This window comes from Macrotis lagotis, chromosome X (genome assembly GCF_037893015.1).
Source record: "Macrotis lagotis isolate mMagLag1 chromosome X, bilby.v1.9.chrom.fasta, whole genome shotgun sequence".
NCBI classification, from domain to species: Eukaryota; Metazoa; Chordata; class Mammalia; order Peramelemorphia; family Peramelidae; genus Macrotis; species Macrotis lagotis.
Window position 1 is genome coordinate 565,833,834 of NC_133666.1, and position 11,334 is coordinate 565,845,167.

Genomic DNA, 11,334 nt, shown 5'->3' on the forward strand with positions numbered 1-11,334 from the left:
AGAAGGACTTGAGCTCAACTCTGGCCTCAGATATTTGACACTAATTAGTTCTCTGACCCTGGGCAAATCACTTAACCCCGAATACGTCACATCCTAGGGTATCTGCAGTTATCTTGATTCACATCTGGGCAATGGACCCAGATGACTCTGAGAAGAAAGTGAGGCTGGTGTCTTAGCAGAGCACTTCCCCCACTCAAATCCAATTCACATGATTGTCATTACATCACTTCCCTGATATCATGATCTTCTTTGAGAATGAAGGACAAATAAGATCATTAATATAATTTATTGTATGTCATCTCTCAATCTATTTTTCTTCTATGTCTATTATCTGATTTTATTGCTATTATTATTTTTTCCATTATACTTTTTCTCTCTCTTTATGAACTTGTGATGCCCAAATAACCCCAAGAATATAAATTGTGTGTGGTATGAAAGGAGAGGTTTAGTATTCACCCTGCAAAGGATGGAAAAGGTTCTTCTGATCTTTACAACACATATGATTTAGTGCACTCTGTGGCATTTAACCAAATTTGATTTAGTTGCAAAAGATGGAGACAACATTTTACAAGAGAAATAAGATTTGCAACCAAAGTACCTTGACTCAAATATTAGTTCAGTTACTTATGACCTTGGGCAAATCACAGTCTTTCTATGTTTCAAATGATAGGGTTATTCTAGATGACTTCTACATTCCCTTCTTTGAATGATTTCTCCAGGTGAGACTTGAGACCTTTGGTCAGTGACTTCACATATTAAGTATACTTTCTGAAGTTTGATGTGTGAAACCTGAAATATAACCAGGAAATACATTTTTGTCTAATAAATATCAAATACTTCTTGGGGTCCAGGCTTCCGTAGATTTTTCTCAACCCTTCTTTGCCCATTTAGATGAGCCAGTGGTGAGAAGGTATAGAGGTAGGTTATATAAAGTTGTAGGCAAATTTGTTACCTCTCCTTCCTGGTCATTTTACTGAAAGAAATAGCTAATCCCTTTTGAAGAAGTGCTTTTACATAATTCTTATAAAAGTGGTGAAAAATGAAGGAGAGATCTAAAGGTCCCTGAGAAATATTTTTGCTATTTTTCCACTACTCCTTGCTAATAAAATTTCCTCACTTTCTACATTTGTAAAATGAAGGAGTTGACCTCTGCTTCCATGATCCCTTCTATGGAAGTGATAATAGAAGCCAGAGTATAACTCTATCATTTTATAGATATAGAAACTGAGTCCCAGAGAAGTTCGTTAAGTGACTTGTACAGAATCTCATATTTAGAAAATATTGAAGGCAGAATCTGAACATGAAATTCTGGACTCTTAAGTATTCTTGCTATAAAACCAAACAAAAAGAAGGCAGGATATAGTAAATACAGTTTGAGAAAAAAAATCATAAAGTTGCAGCTGCGTAAATGCTTTTCTGAACATCAAACAAGGTTATTTCACAAATTTTGGAATGTGAATTATGCATTACTTAGAGAAATACATCAGATTAGTGGAGTTAACTGTTTTAGGTTCTTTAGTTCTCTATTAGTTTCATGATTCTGGAAAATTTTTGAAATAAAATTTTTACATATAAAAAGTTTGGATTTCATGGAAACAATTTCAAGTTGAGAGATGCTTTTTATGTTTTTCAGTTTCCTAGAACCTGCCATTATAAATATTTTTTTCTTACTATACTGCACAATACCATATAGATGCTGTAGAAAAAGACCCTCTGAGTAGTGAAATTAAGAAACTATCTAATTAAGTTGTGGTTATCTTACTGCTAATTTTTAATAGATAGTAAAGAGGGTCACATATTACTTTTCAACCCTCCCCCATCTGTCAAATCATTCCCTTTAAGCTAAGCCTTCTTTACTAGCTGCTACCTAGTCCATTGTGGTCCATACTGGAATTTTTCCAACAGTGCCTGCTTATAATTTGCAAGTCCCAGCAGTCCTGTGTTTTGAAGAGATAAAAATGGACCATAACTATAATCTTTCATATTACTCATAGTTCAATTTAATTATCTGTAATACTACCTGATAAATAGTGCAATCAGAAGAATTTCAGCTTCACAGTAACTACTTCCACATCACTTTTCTGCCCTCTTCTAATTTAATACAGGTTTTATATTACTACCTCTAAATTATGTAAACTCCCAATCAATGATTAATTTAACAATCTCCAAGACATTGCTTTAGAAAAAGAAAAAAAACTGTGTCATAGTTTCAGGGACTGACAAATTATATTTGGCTTTCTCTGGCATTGCGGATCTTTCTTTTCTATATATAAGAAGAAGAAGAAGAAGAAGAAGAAGAAGAAGAAGAAGAAGAAGAAGAAGAAGAAGAAGAAGAAGAAGAAGCACTTAGATTTTTTTTAAAAACCTAAAAAGCACTTTACATATATGTCATTATTTACTAGAAACAACCCTGGGAGATAGCTATGATTATTATCCTCATTTTACAGATGAAGAAACTAAAACAGAGAAGTTATTTATCTTCTCCAATACCACACAACTCTTAAGTGTCTGAGGGAGGATTTAAACTCAGGTCTTCTGATTCTGGGTTGACTCTCTAGCCACTATTGTACTCTATATTACTCTGTCCTCTATGCTTTATGGTAAGCCCTAGATAAATACTTGCTGACTTACTGCTGACTTCTGAAATTAGGGGACAAAGCTAGCATTTTAGAGGGTAGAATTTAAGTAATGTTTATTGCTTTCAAATAGTCACTTCAGATTACAAGCAGCCAAATAACGCACTAGATCCATAAAATATAAGATGCTGACTATGATAAAGCCCATTGAGATATTTAATGATATAGGAAGGGAGAAAGTATAATAAATAATAGTTGTCCTCAAGTATCTGAAGGACAGCTATTGAAATTTTGGACAGCTCCAAATCCTTGCTGAGTCAGGCACAGTCTACATTTACTTTAACCATCACCTTTATGGGAGAGTATATAATCCTATTAAGTTGGACTCTATTAGTGAATATAGTATTGGTTATTCCAGTTTCCCTTCAGACACATTAGTTGTATGACTTTGGGAAAGTCACTTATGTTCCCAATTCTCAATTTCTCCATCTCTAAAATGAGGATAATGACAACTGTGTACATTCCCCAGCCTCACTTTCTTCTGTAATATCCAGATAATTATAACAACTACCTTTTAGGATTTTTGTGAGGGTAAAGTGAGATGATATATGTAAGGTATTTTGAAAATCTTACAGTGCTTTACAAATCCCTAAATACTATTGTTATCAGGAAAATTTTCCACTTAGAATTTTACAGTAATATAGTTGAAAGCAAAGTAAGGTTTTGACTATTTCTCTATGACAATCTAATAGTGGATGTAGGGTAGCAACCTTGAACAACCATCTCCTGCACTAAGTTTTAAAAAACATGCATGTTTATTGGATTCCCCACAAGAGTAGTGGAGGGTCAGTAAAGTCAACAAAGCTAAGTGATTGCTATTCTCGGCTGTAGGTATTGATATTCTGTGGTTTTCACAAGGGTTCTTGGTCAAAACCTCTTGTGTCAGTATGCAGTGCAGTCATCTTTGTGAACAAATGTTCCAGACACATCACTCATATTTTCCTGTGGATTTCTCTGTGGGTCGTCAGGCATGTGTTTTCCTTTGGGGGAAAATAAATGTTTCCCTATATACGAACTCCGTGCATATCATGTTGCCTAACTATTCCGGGTGCTTCATCCCCACACATGTTGAATATTCTCTGGGGCTTAGGCTTCCTTTTCAAAAGATAGTTTGTTTGAAAACCTATTCACTTTTGTTGAAGATAGAAGGGGAGGTCCACATACTTTTATACTGAATACTATCAAAGTCAGGTCCCTAAACTTCCTGCTTTTATAAAACCCACAATTAAAATTCTATCATCTTGCCAAAACTCCATTTTTCAACATTACCAGGATAACTTTTTTGCATTTTGGTATTAAATGCCTTCTTTCAGAGGATAGTATTAAATGCGAAAGACCCAGAAAGATTATTTGGTTAATGTTTAAAATGGGGAGATCAAATATGTTTGCAATTTTAATTTTAGATTTGAAAAGGAATGCAAGGAAATAAAATCTCTACACATAGACAAACAGTCCATCTATTCCCATATCCTGTCTCTCAGACCATTGTCTATATAGCCAAAAGAGAATGAAATGTTGGATAATTACCTGGTGAATCTTAATCAGACGGTCAAAGGACACTCTTCCCCTTTATACCATTTAGATTGACTGCATAGACCTGAGGTTAGTCAGGAATCAATGCTTTTTAAGATAGTTGCAATTCAGTTAAAAATTAAAAATAACTACACACTACAGTGTAGTGAGATTTATGGGGACCTGGAGCTTACTATGGGACTTGGATGTGTTGGCTTTGCCCAGGTCCACAGAGCATACAGATATCAGTTTTCTTTGATTCTACCCTTCAGGTATCCATTTGTAGTCATGGGAGATAGATAACTGGTGAAAAGGCATTATTAAGTCAAGAGATGAGAGTATCATATTTGAGAAAGATTACTACTGCTGGATCAAAGAGTACATAAAGAGAAAATATAAAAAGATAGGAAAGGTAAGTAGAGGCCAGGTTGTGAAAGAATTTAAAAGTCAGATAATTTTATATTTCATTAAAAAGTGAAAAAGGAATGATAGAAGAACAGGTAGAGTTGAGATGCCTTTGGAACATCCAATTTGAGATGTCCAATACACAGCTGAAGATGCAAGACCAGAGCACAAAAAAGAGGTTAGATATGGATAAATAGACCTGAGAATAATATGAGTAGAAGTAATAATTGAATCTATGGGAAATGATGCAATGATCAAACAAAATGGTGTAGACAGAGACAAAAGTCAAGAAAAACAGGATGAATGTCTAACAAAAGAAACTGGTGGAAAGGCAATCCAGAAGAAAGGCAGTGTTCAAAAACCTAGAAAAAGGGGTGGTATTAGGGAAAAGAACACAGTAGATAGGGTCAGAGGTACAGAGGACTGAGGATTGAGAAAAGTCATTAAAGATTTATCAATTAAAAGGTCACTGATAACCTTGGAGATAGCAGCTTCAAGGTTAGAAGTTAGATTGTGGAGGGTTTAAAAAAGATTATGAAGAAAGGAACTGAAGATAATGGTTTTATGAAGCCTTTTCAACAGTTTAGTCACAAATGGGAGAAAAGATAGGAGAAAGGTAGTGAGGATGGTCAGATTAAGTGAAGATTTGTTTGTTTTTAGAATGGTGGAGAAATGAGTGAAGTAGTGAAGAAGTGAAGTGGTGAAATCAGTAAATAAAGAGAGATTGAAGATTCATGAAAGTAGAGATAATAGATGGGGTAAGCTGCTGGAGATGATGGGATGGAATGAAAGTAAGGGTGAATGCTAAAGGGTTTGCCTTGGCAAGGGGAAGAATCATCACTTTTTATGTGAAAGAGATGAAGGAAGAAATCTGAGTGAAATGAGATAAAGAGTGGAAAGAAGAGGGAACTCTTTGGGTTCCTCCTGAATTCTTTTTTAGTGAAGTACAAAACAAGGTTCTCAGTTGAGAGGGGAGTAGTGTAATGAGAGGCATGAGGAAAGAAGAAAAGATTGAGAATAGCTACTGTGATGAATTTGATGATGAATCATTTGAAAAGCTCTAAAAGGATTGCCTTGCTGTAGTTGAAGATATAGTTGAAATTATATAGTATAAACTGATAGTGTTCCCAGTCAGCATAGTTTCATGATTTTCTCCAGCTCTTTTCAGCAGCATGTGATTAAGAGTGAAGACAGAGGATAGTGGAGTAATCAAAAGTTGGGGCTTGGAAAGGTATGATGGTCAATAGAATAAGGGGTGGAGGAGCTGAGTGTGGAGGATAGGGGGAGTGGAAAGTTACTGAGGTAGAGAAGGAAGGAGTTTATAACCAGTATATGAGTGATGATTTGGGAAAGAAGTGAGTGGTGGAGGGAATAAAAGTTAATGAAAATTAAGAACACAGGCAGAGGTCTCTGGAGAGTAGGAAAATATAGAATGATAAAAAATTATAATCATATAAAAGGATTTCAGAGTTCATGAACTTACATGAAGGATGGCATTATCAATATGGCAATGGCCTCTTTCTGTGTGCTTATGTGTAGTGGAAGAGTATGTCATAGGAAATGAGTAACTTAAGGAACTTGGGAGTTAATGTGTTTAATGGACTATCAATATGCATTTTGAAGTCCCCTTATGTGAAGATGTGGAAAGAAAGCTGAAAAGGGCAAGTGTACTCTTTGAGGAAGGAGAATTTCCAGGTGGATGGTAGAAATAACTACTAGAGTTTTGATTGGTTTGAATGAACTTCAAAGTGGGAGTGGAAAGTGGTAACGGGACACTCTGTAAATGATAAGGGGAAGAAAGAAGTATTCTGATTTTGCTGTCATGATTGTTAAATAAGGAATATTGAGTGAAAGTGAAACCAATCCTAGAAAGATTGATCAGGGATACCATTATCAAGAGAAAGTTGATTATGGAAACTTATGAATTATTCTCTTCTTTTGTTGTCTGACTCCGAATTGGTAGGAATGAAGGATAGTGACAACTTTGGGAGAGGAATGGAATGAAACCCCTCTGAACTGTATTCATGAAATACTATTTTTTTCTTTTAAAAAATAGACTAATAAAAATAGAAAGAGATGGTGATTACATTGTATGTGCATGAGTGTTAGACAGAGGTATATATAGAAAAACAGATATATCTATAGATACATTGAGAGAGATCTATAGATACATAGACATACCCATATACACAGAGTCCTGGGATCAAATCCTGTCTCTGATATTTTCTATCTGTGATCATTAGTAAGATTCTTAATTATGCTGAACTTCAATGTGCTCATCAGTAAAATATGGATAATACTACTTTGAAAGTTACTATGGGGGTGGCTAGGTGGCGTAGTGGCTAAAGCACCAGCCTTGGAGTCAGGAGTACCTGGGTTCAAATCCAGTCTCAGACACTTGATAATTACCTAGCTGTGTGGCCTTGGGCAAGCCACTTAACTCCATTTGCCTTGCAAAAAACCTAACCCCCCAAAAAAACAAACAAAAAAAGAAAGTTGCTATGAAGAACATTTTAAAAATTTAGAATATTTTCAAATGTGAATTATTGTTATCATCACTGTAACTATTATTGACAATGAAGATAAAAGAGAAGAGTCAGCTTCAACTAATTTACAAAGTGGATAATCCATTTGTGAAGAATTGAAAGCTGGCTAAATGCCCTATTTCCATTTTGAGATTGGTTTTTAGATGGAGATTTTAAATCTTAAATTCATTCTAATTATAGTTAGGTACTGCTTTTCTTTGTTTAGAAGAAAATTTAACACACACCCGCGTCCCATACTCTAGCATATAGTTATTTGTCCTGGAAAAGACATTTTATTTATTAATATTTTCTTTCTTTCTTTATTTTTATTAAAGATATTATTTGAGTTTTACAATTTTCCCCCCCAATCTTGCTTCCCTCCCCCCCCCCCCACGGAAAGCACTCTGTCAGTCTTTACTTTGTTTCCATGTTGTACCTTGATCCAAATTGGGTGTGATGAGAGAGAAATCATATCCTTAAAGAAAAGTCTAAGAGGTAACAAGATCAGACAATAAGATATCTGTTTTTTTCTTAATTAAAGGGAATAGTCCTTGCACTTTGTTCAAACTCCACAGCTCCTTATCTGGATACAGATGGCACTCTCCTTGGTAGACAGCCCCAAATTGTTCCCGATTGTTGCACTGATGGAATGAGCAAGTCCTTTAAGGTTGAACATCACTCCCATGTTGTTGTTAGGGTGTATAGTGTTTTTCTGGTTCTGCTCATCTCACTCAGCATCAGTTCATGCAAATCCCCCCAGGCTTCCCTGAAATCCCGTCCCTCCTGGTTTCTAATAGAACAATAGTGTTCCATGACATACATATACCACAGTTTGCTAAGCCATTCCCCAATTGAAGGACATTTACTTGATTTCCAATTCTTTGCCACCACAAACAGGGCTGCTATAAATATTTTTGTACAAGTAATGTTTTTACCCTTTTTCATCATCTCTTCAGGGTATAGACCCAGTAGTGGTATTACTGGCTCAAAGGGTATGCACATTTTTTGTTGCCCTTTGGGCATAGTTCCAAATAGCTTTCCAGAAGGGTTGGATGAGTTCACAGCTCCACCAACAGTGTAATAGTGTCCCAGATTTCCCACAGCCCTTCCAACAATGATCATTATCCTTCCTGGTTATATTGGCCAATCTGAGAGGTGTGAAGTGGTACCTCAGAGAAGCTTTAATTTGCATTTCTCTAATAATTAATGATTTAGAGCATTTTTTCATATGGCTATGGATTACTTTGATCTCCTCATCTGTAAATTGCCTTTGCATATCCTTGGACCATTTGTCAATTGGGGAATGGCTTTTTGTTTTAAAAATATGACTCAGTTCTCTGTATATTTTAGAAATGAGTCCTTTGTCAGAATCATTAGTTGTAAGATTGTTTCCCAATTTACTACATTTCTTTTGATCTTTGTTACATTGGTTTTATCTGTGCGAAAGCTTTTTAATTTAATGTAATCGAAATCATCTAATTGGTTTTTGGTGATGTTCTCCAACTCTTCCTTAGTCATAAACTGCTCCCCTTTCCATAGATCTGACAGGTAGACTAGTCCTTGATCTTCTAATTTGCTTATAGTATTGTTTTTTTTTATGTCTATGTCCTGTAACCATTTGGATCTTATCTTGGTAAAGGGTGTGAGGTGTTGGTCTAATCTAAGTTTCTTCCATACTAACTTCCAATTATCCCAGCAATTTTTATCAAAGAGGGAGTTTTTATCCCAATGGCTATACTCTTGGGGTTTATCAAACAGCAGATTATTATAATCATCTCCTGCTTTTACACCTAGTCTATTCCACTGGTCCACCGCTCTATTTCTTAGCCAATACCAAACAGTTTTGATGACTGATGCTTTATAATATAATTTTAGATCAGGTAGGGCTAAGCCACCTTCTTTTGCACTTTTTTTCATTAAGCTCCTGGCAATTCTTGACTTTTTATTTCTCCATATGAATTTACTTACAATTTTTTCTAACTCATTAAAGTAATTTTTTTGGAATTTTGATTGGTAGGACACTAAACAGATCATTTAGTTTTGGTAGAATTGTCATTTTTATTATATTAGCTCTACCTATCCATGAGCGGTTGATATTTGCCCAATTATTTAAATCTGATTTAATTTGTGAGAAGTGTTTTATAATTGTTTTCAAAAAGATTCTGAGTCTGTCTTGGCAAATAGACTCCCAAATATTTTATATTGTCTGAGGTTACTTTGAATGGGATTTCTCTTTCTAGCTCTTCCTGCTGTTTCTTGCTAGTCATATATAGAAAAGTTGAGGATTTATGAGGGTTTATTTTATAACCTGCAACTTTGCTAAAATTGCTAATTGTTTCCAGTAGTTTTTTGGATGGTTTCTTGGGATTCTCTAAGTAGACCATCATGTCATCTGCAAAAAGTGAGAGTTTTGTCTCTTCCTTCCCAATTCTAATTCCTTCAATTTCTTTTTCTTCTCTAATTGCTGATGCTAACATTTCTAATACAATATTGAATAGTATTAGTGATAATGGGCATCCTTGTTTCACCCCTGATCTTATTGGGAATGCCTCTAGCCTCTCCCCATTGAATATAATACTTGTTGATGGTTTCAAATAGATACTGCTAATTATTTTAAGGAACAGTCCATTTATTCCTACACTCTCTAGTGTTTTTAATAGGAATGGATGCTGTATTTTGTCAAAAGCTTTTTCAGCATCTATTGATATAATCATATGGTTTCTGATAGGTTTGTTATTGATATAATTGAGTATACTAGCAGTTTTCCTAATATTGAACCAACCCTGCATTCCTGGAATAAATCCTACTTGATCATAATTTATTATCCTAGTGATGACTTGTTGTAATTGTTTTGCTAAGATTTTATTTAGGATTTTTGCATCTATATTCATCAGGGAAATAGGTCTATAATTTTCTTTCTCTGTTTTAACTCTTCCTGGTTTGGATAACAGTACCATATTGGTTTCATAGAAAGAGTTAGGCAGAGTTCCATCTTTCCCTATTTTTCCAAAGATTTTATGGGATTGGAACCAATTGTTCCAATTGTTCCTTAAATCTTAATATTTTCTTAAAAATATCTTTTACCAGATTGTTTGATAGATTTATCTTCTATTTTAAAAATCATTTTAGTGATGGTAGAGATGCAATTTATGTATATGCTCACATAAATATTCATTGTTGTTTTTGTTCAGTCATTTCAGTTATATCTGACTCTTGATAACACATTTGGGGCTTTCTTGGCAAGGATATTAAGTTGATTTGCCACCTTCTTCTCCAGCTCATTTTAAAAATGAGGAAAACAAGGTTAAAGTGACTTGCCGAGAATTCTAGCACTTGTAAGTGTCTGGGGGTCAGTTTTGAACTCAGGAAGTTGATTCTTCCTGACTCCAATTCCAGCACTTTATTCACTGTGCTATGTACATATATAAATATCTATCTATCTATCTATCTATCTATCTATCTATCTATCTATCTATCTATCTATAATGCATATGCTCATAGACATATAAACAAACATATTAACATGTATACAAGTATTTATTTGCTTTGAAGTCATACTTTAAAACTCCATGTATCTATAATTTGGATTGTATGGGCATTATATTATTTTGTTAAATTGTTTTTTAGTTGTGTCAAACTCTTCATGACCTCATTGGGGCTCTCTCAGTGAAGGTACTGGAATGATTTGTTATTTTCTGCTTTACTCATTTTACAATGAGGAACTGAGGCAAATAGGGTTAACTGACCTACCCAGGATCACATGCCTAGTAAGTGTTTTGAGGCCAGAGATGAACTCTGAAAGATAAATCTTTTATTCAGCTACCTTAAATATTATAATATATTACCACTATAACTTAGTACTTCATCTTTGTGACTTAGAATGTCTAAAACATTCATTATTCTGCAGTCAACCTGGTCATGAGTCTCTCTGAACTTAAGTAGGTCATTCCTCAGATGCCAGATGTACAGCCTGATAGAATTTATTAGAGTTTGGACTCCTTTGGTACCACCTTCTAGAATATAGGATTAACTATGTCAAGACAAAGCATCTATAGGGGTGGCTAGGTGGCGCAGTGGATAGAGCACCAGCTCTGGAGTCAGGAGTACCTGGGCTCAAATCCAGCCTCAGACACTTAATAATTACCTAGCTGTGTGACCTTGGGCAAGTCACTTAACCCCATTGCCTTGCAAAAACCAAAAAAAAAATAAAGCATCTGAGTAGACTTTTAATAGGGTTCTTAAAGATACAGATCTAT

The 11,334-nt window shown here is 34.9% G+C and overlaps 1 pseudogene; it reads left to right on the forward strand.

The window, feature by feature from the left end:
- Window positions 1-424: 424 nt before the first annotated feature.
- Window positions 425-539, forward strand: LOC141503857 (U6atac minor spliceosomal RNA; annotated as a pseudogene).
- Window positions 540-11,334: the final 10,795 nt, after the last annotated feature.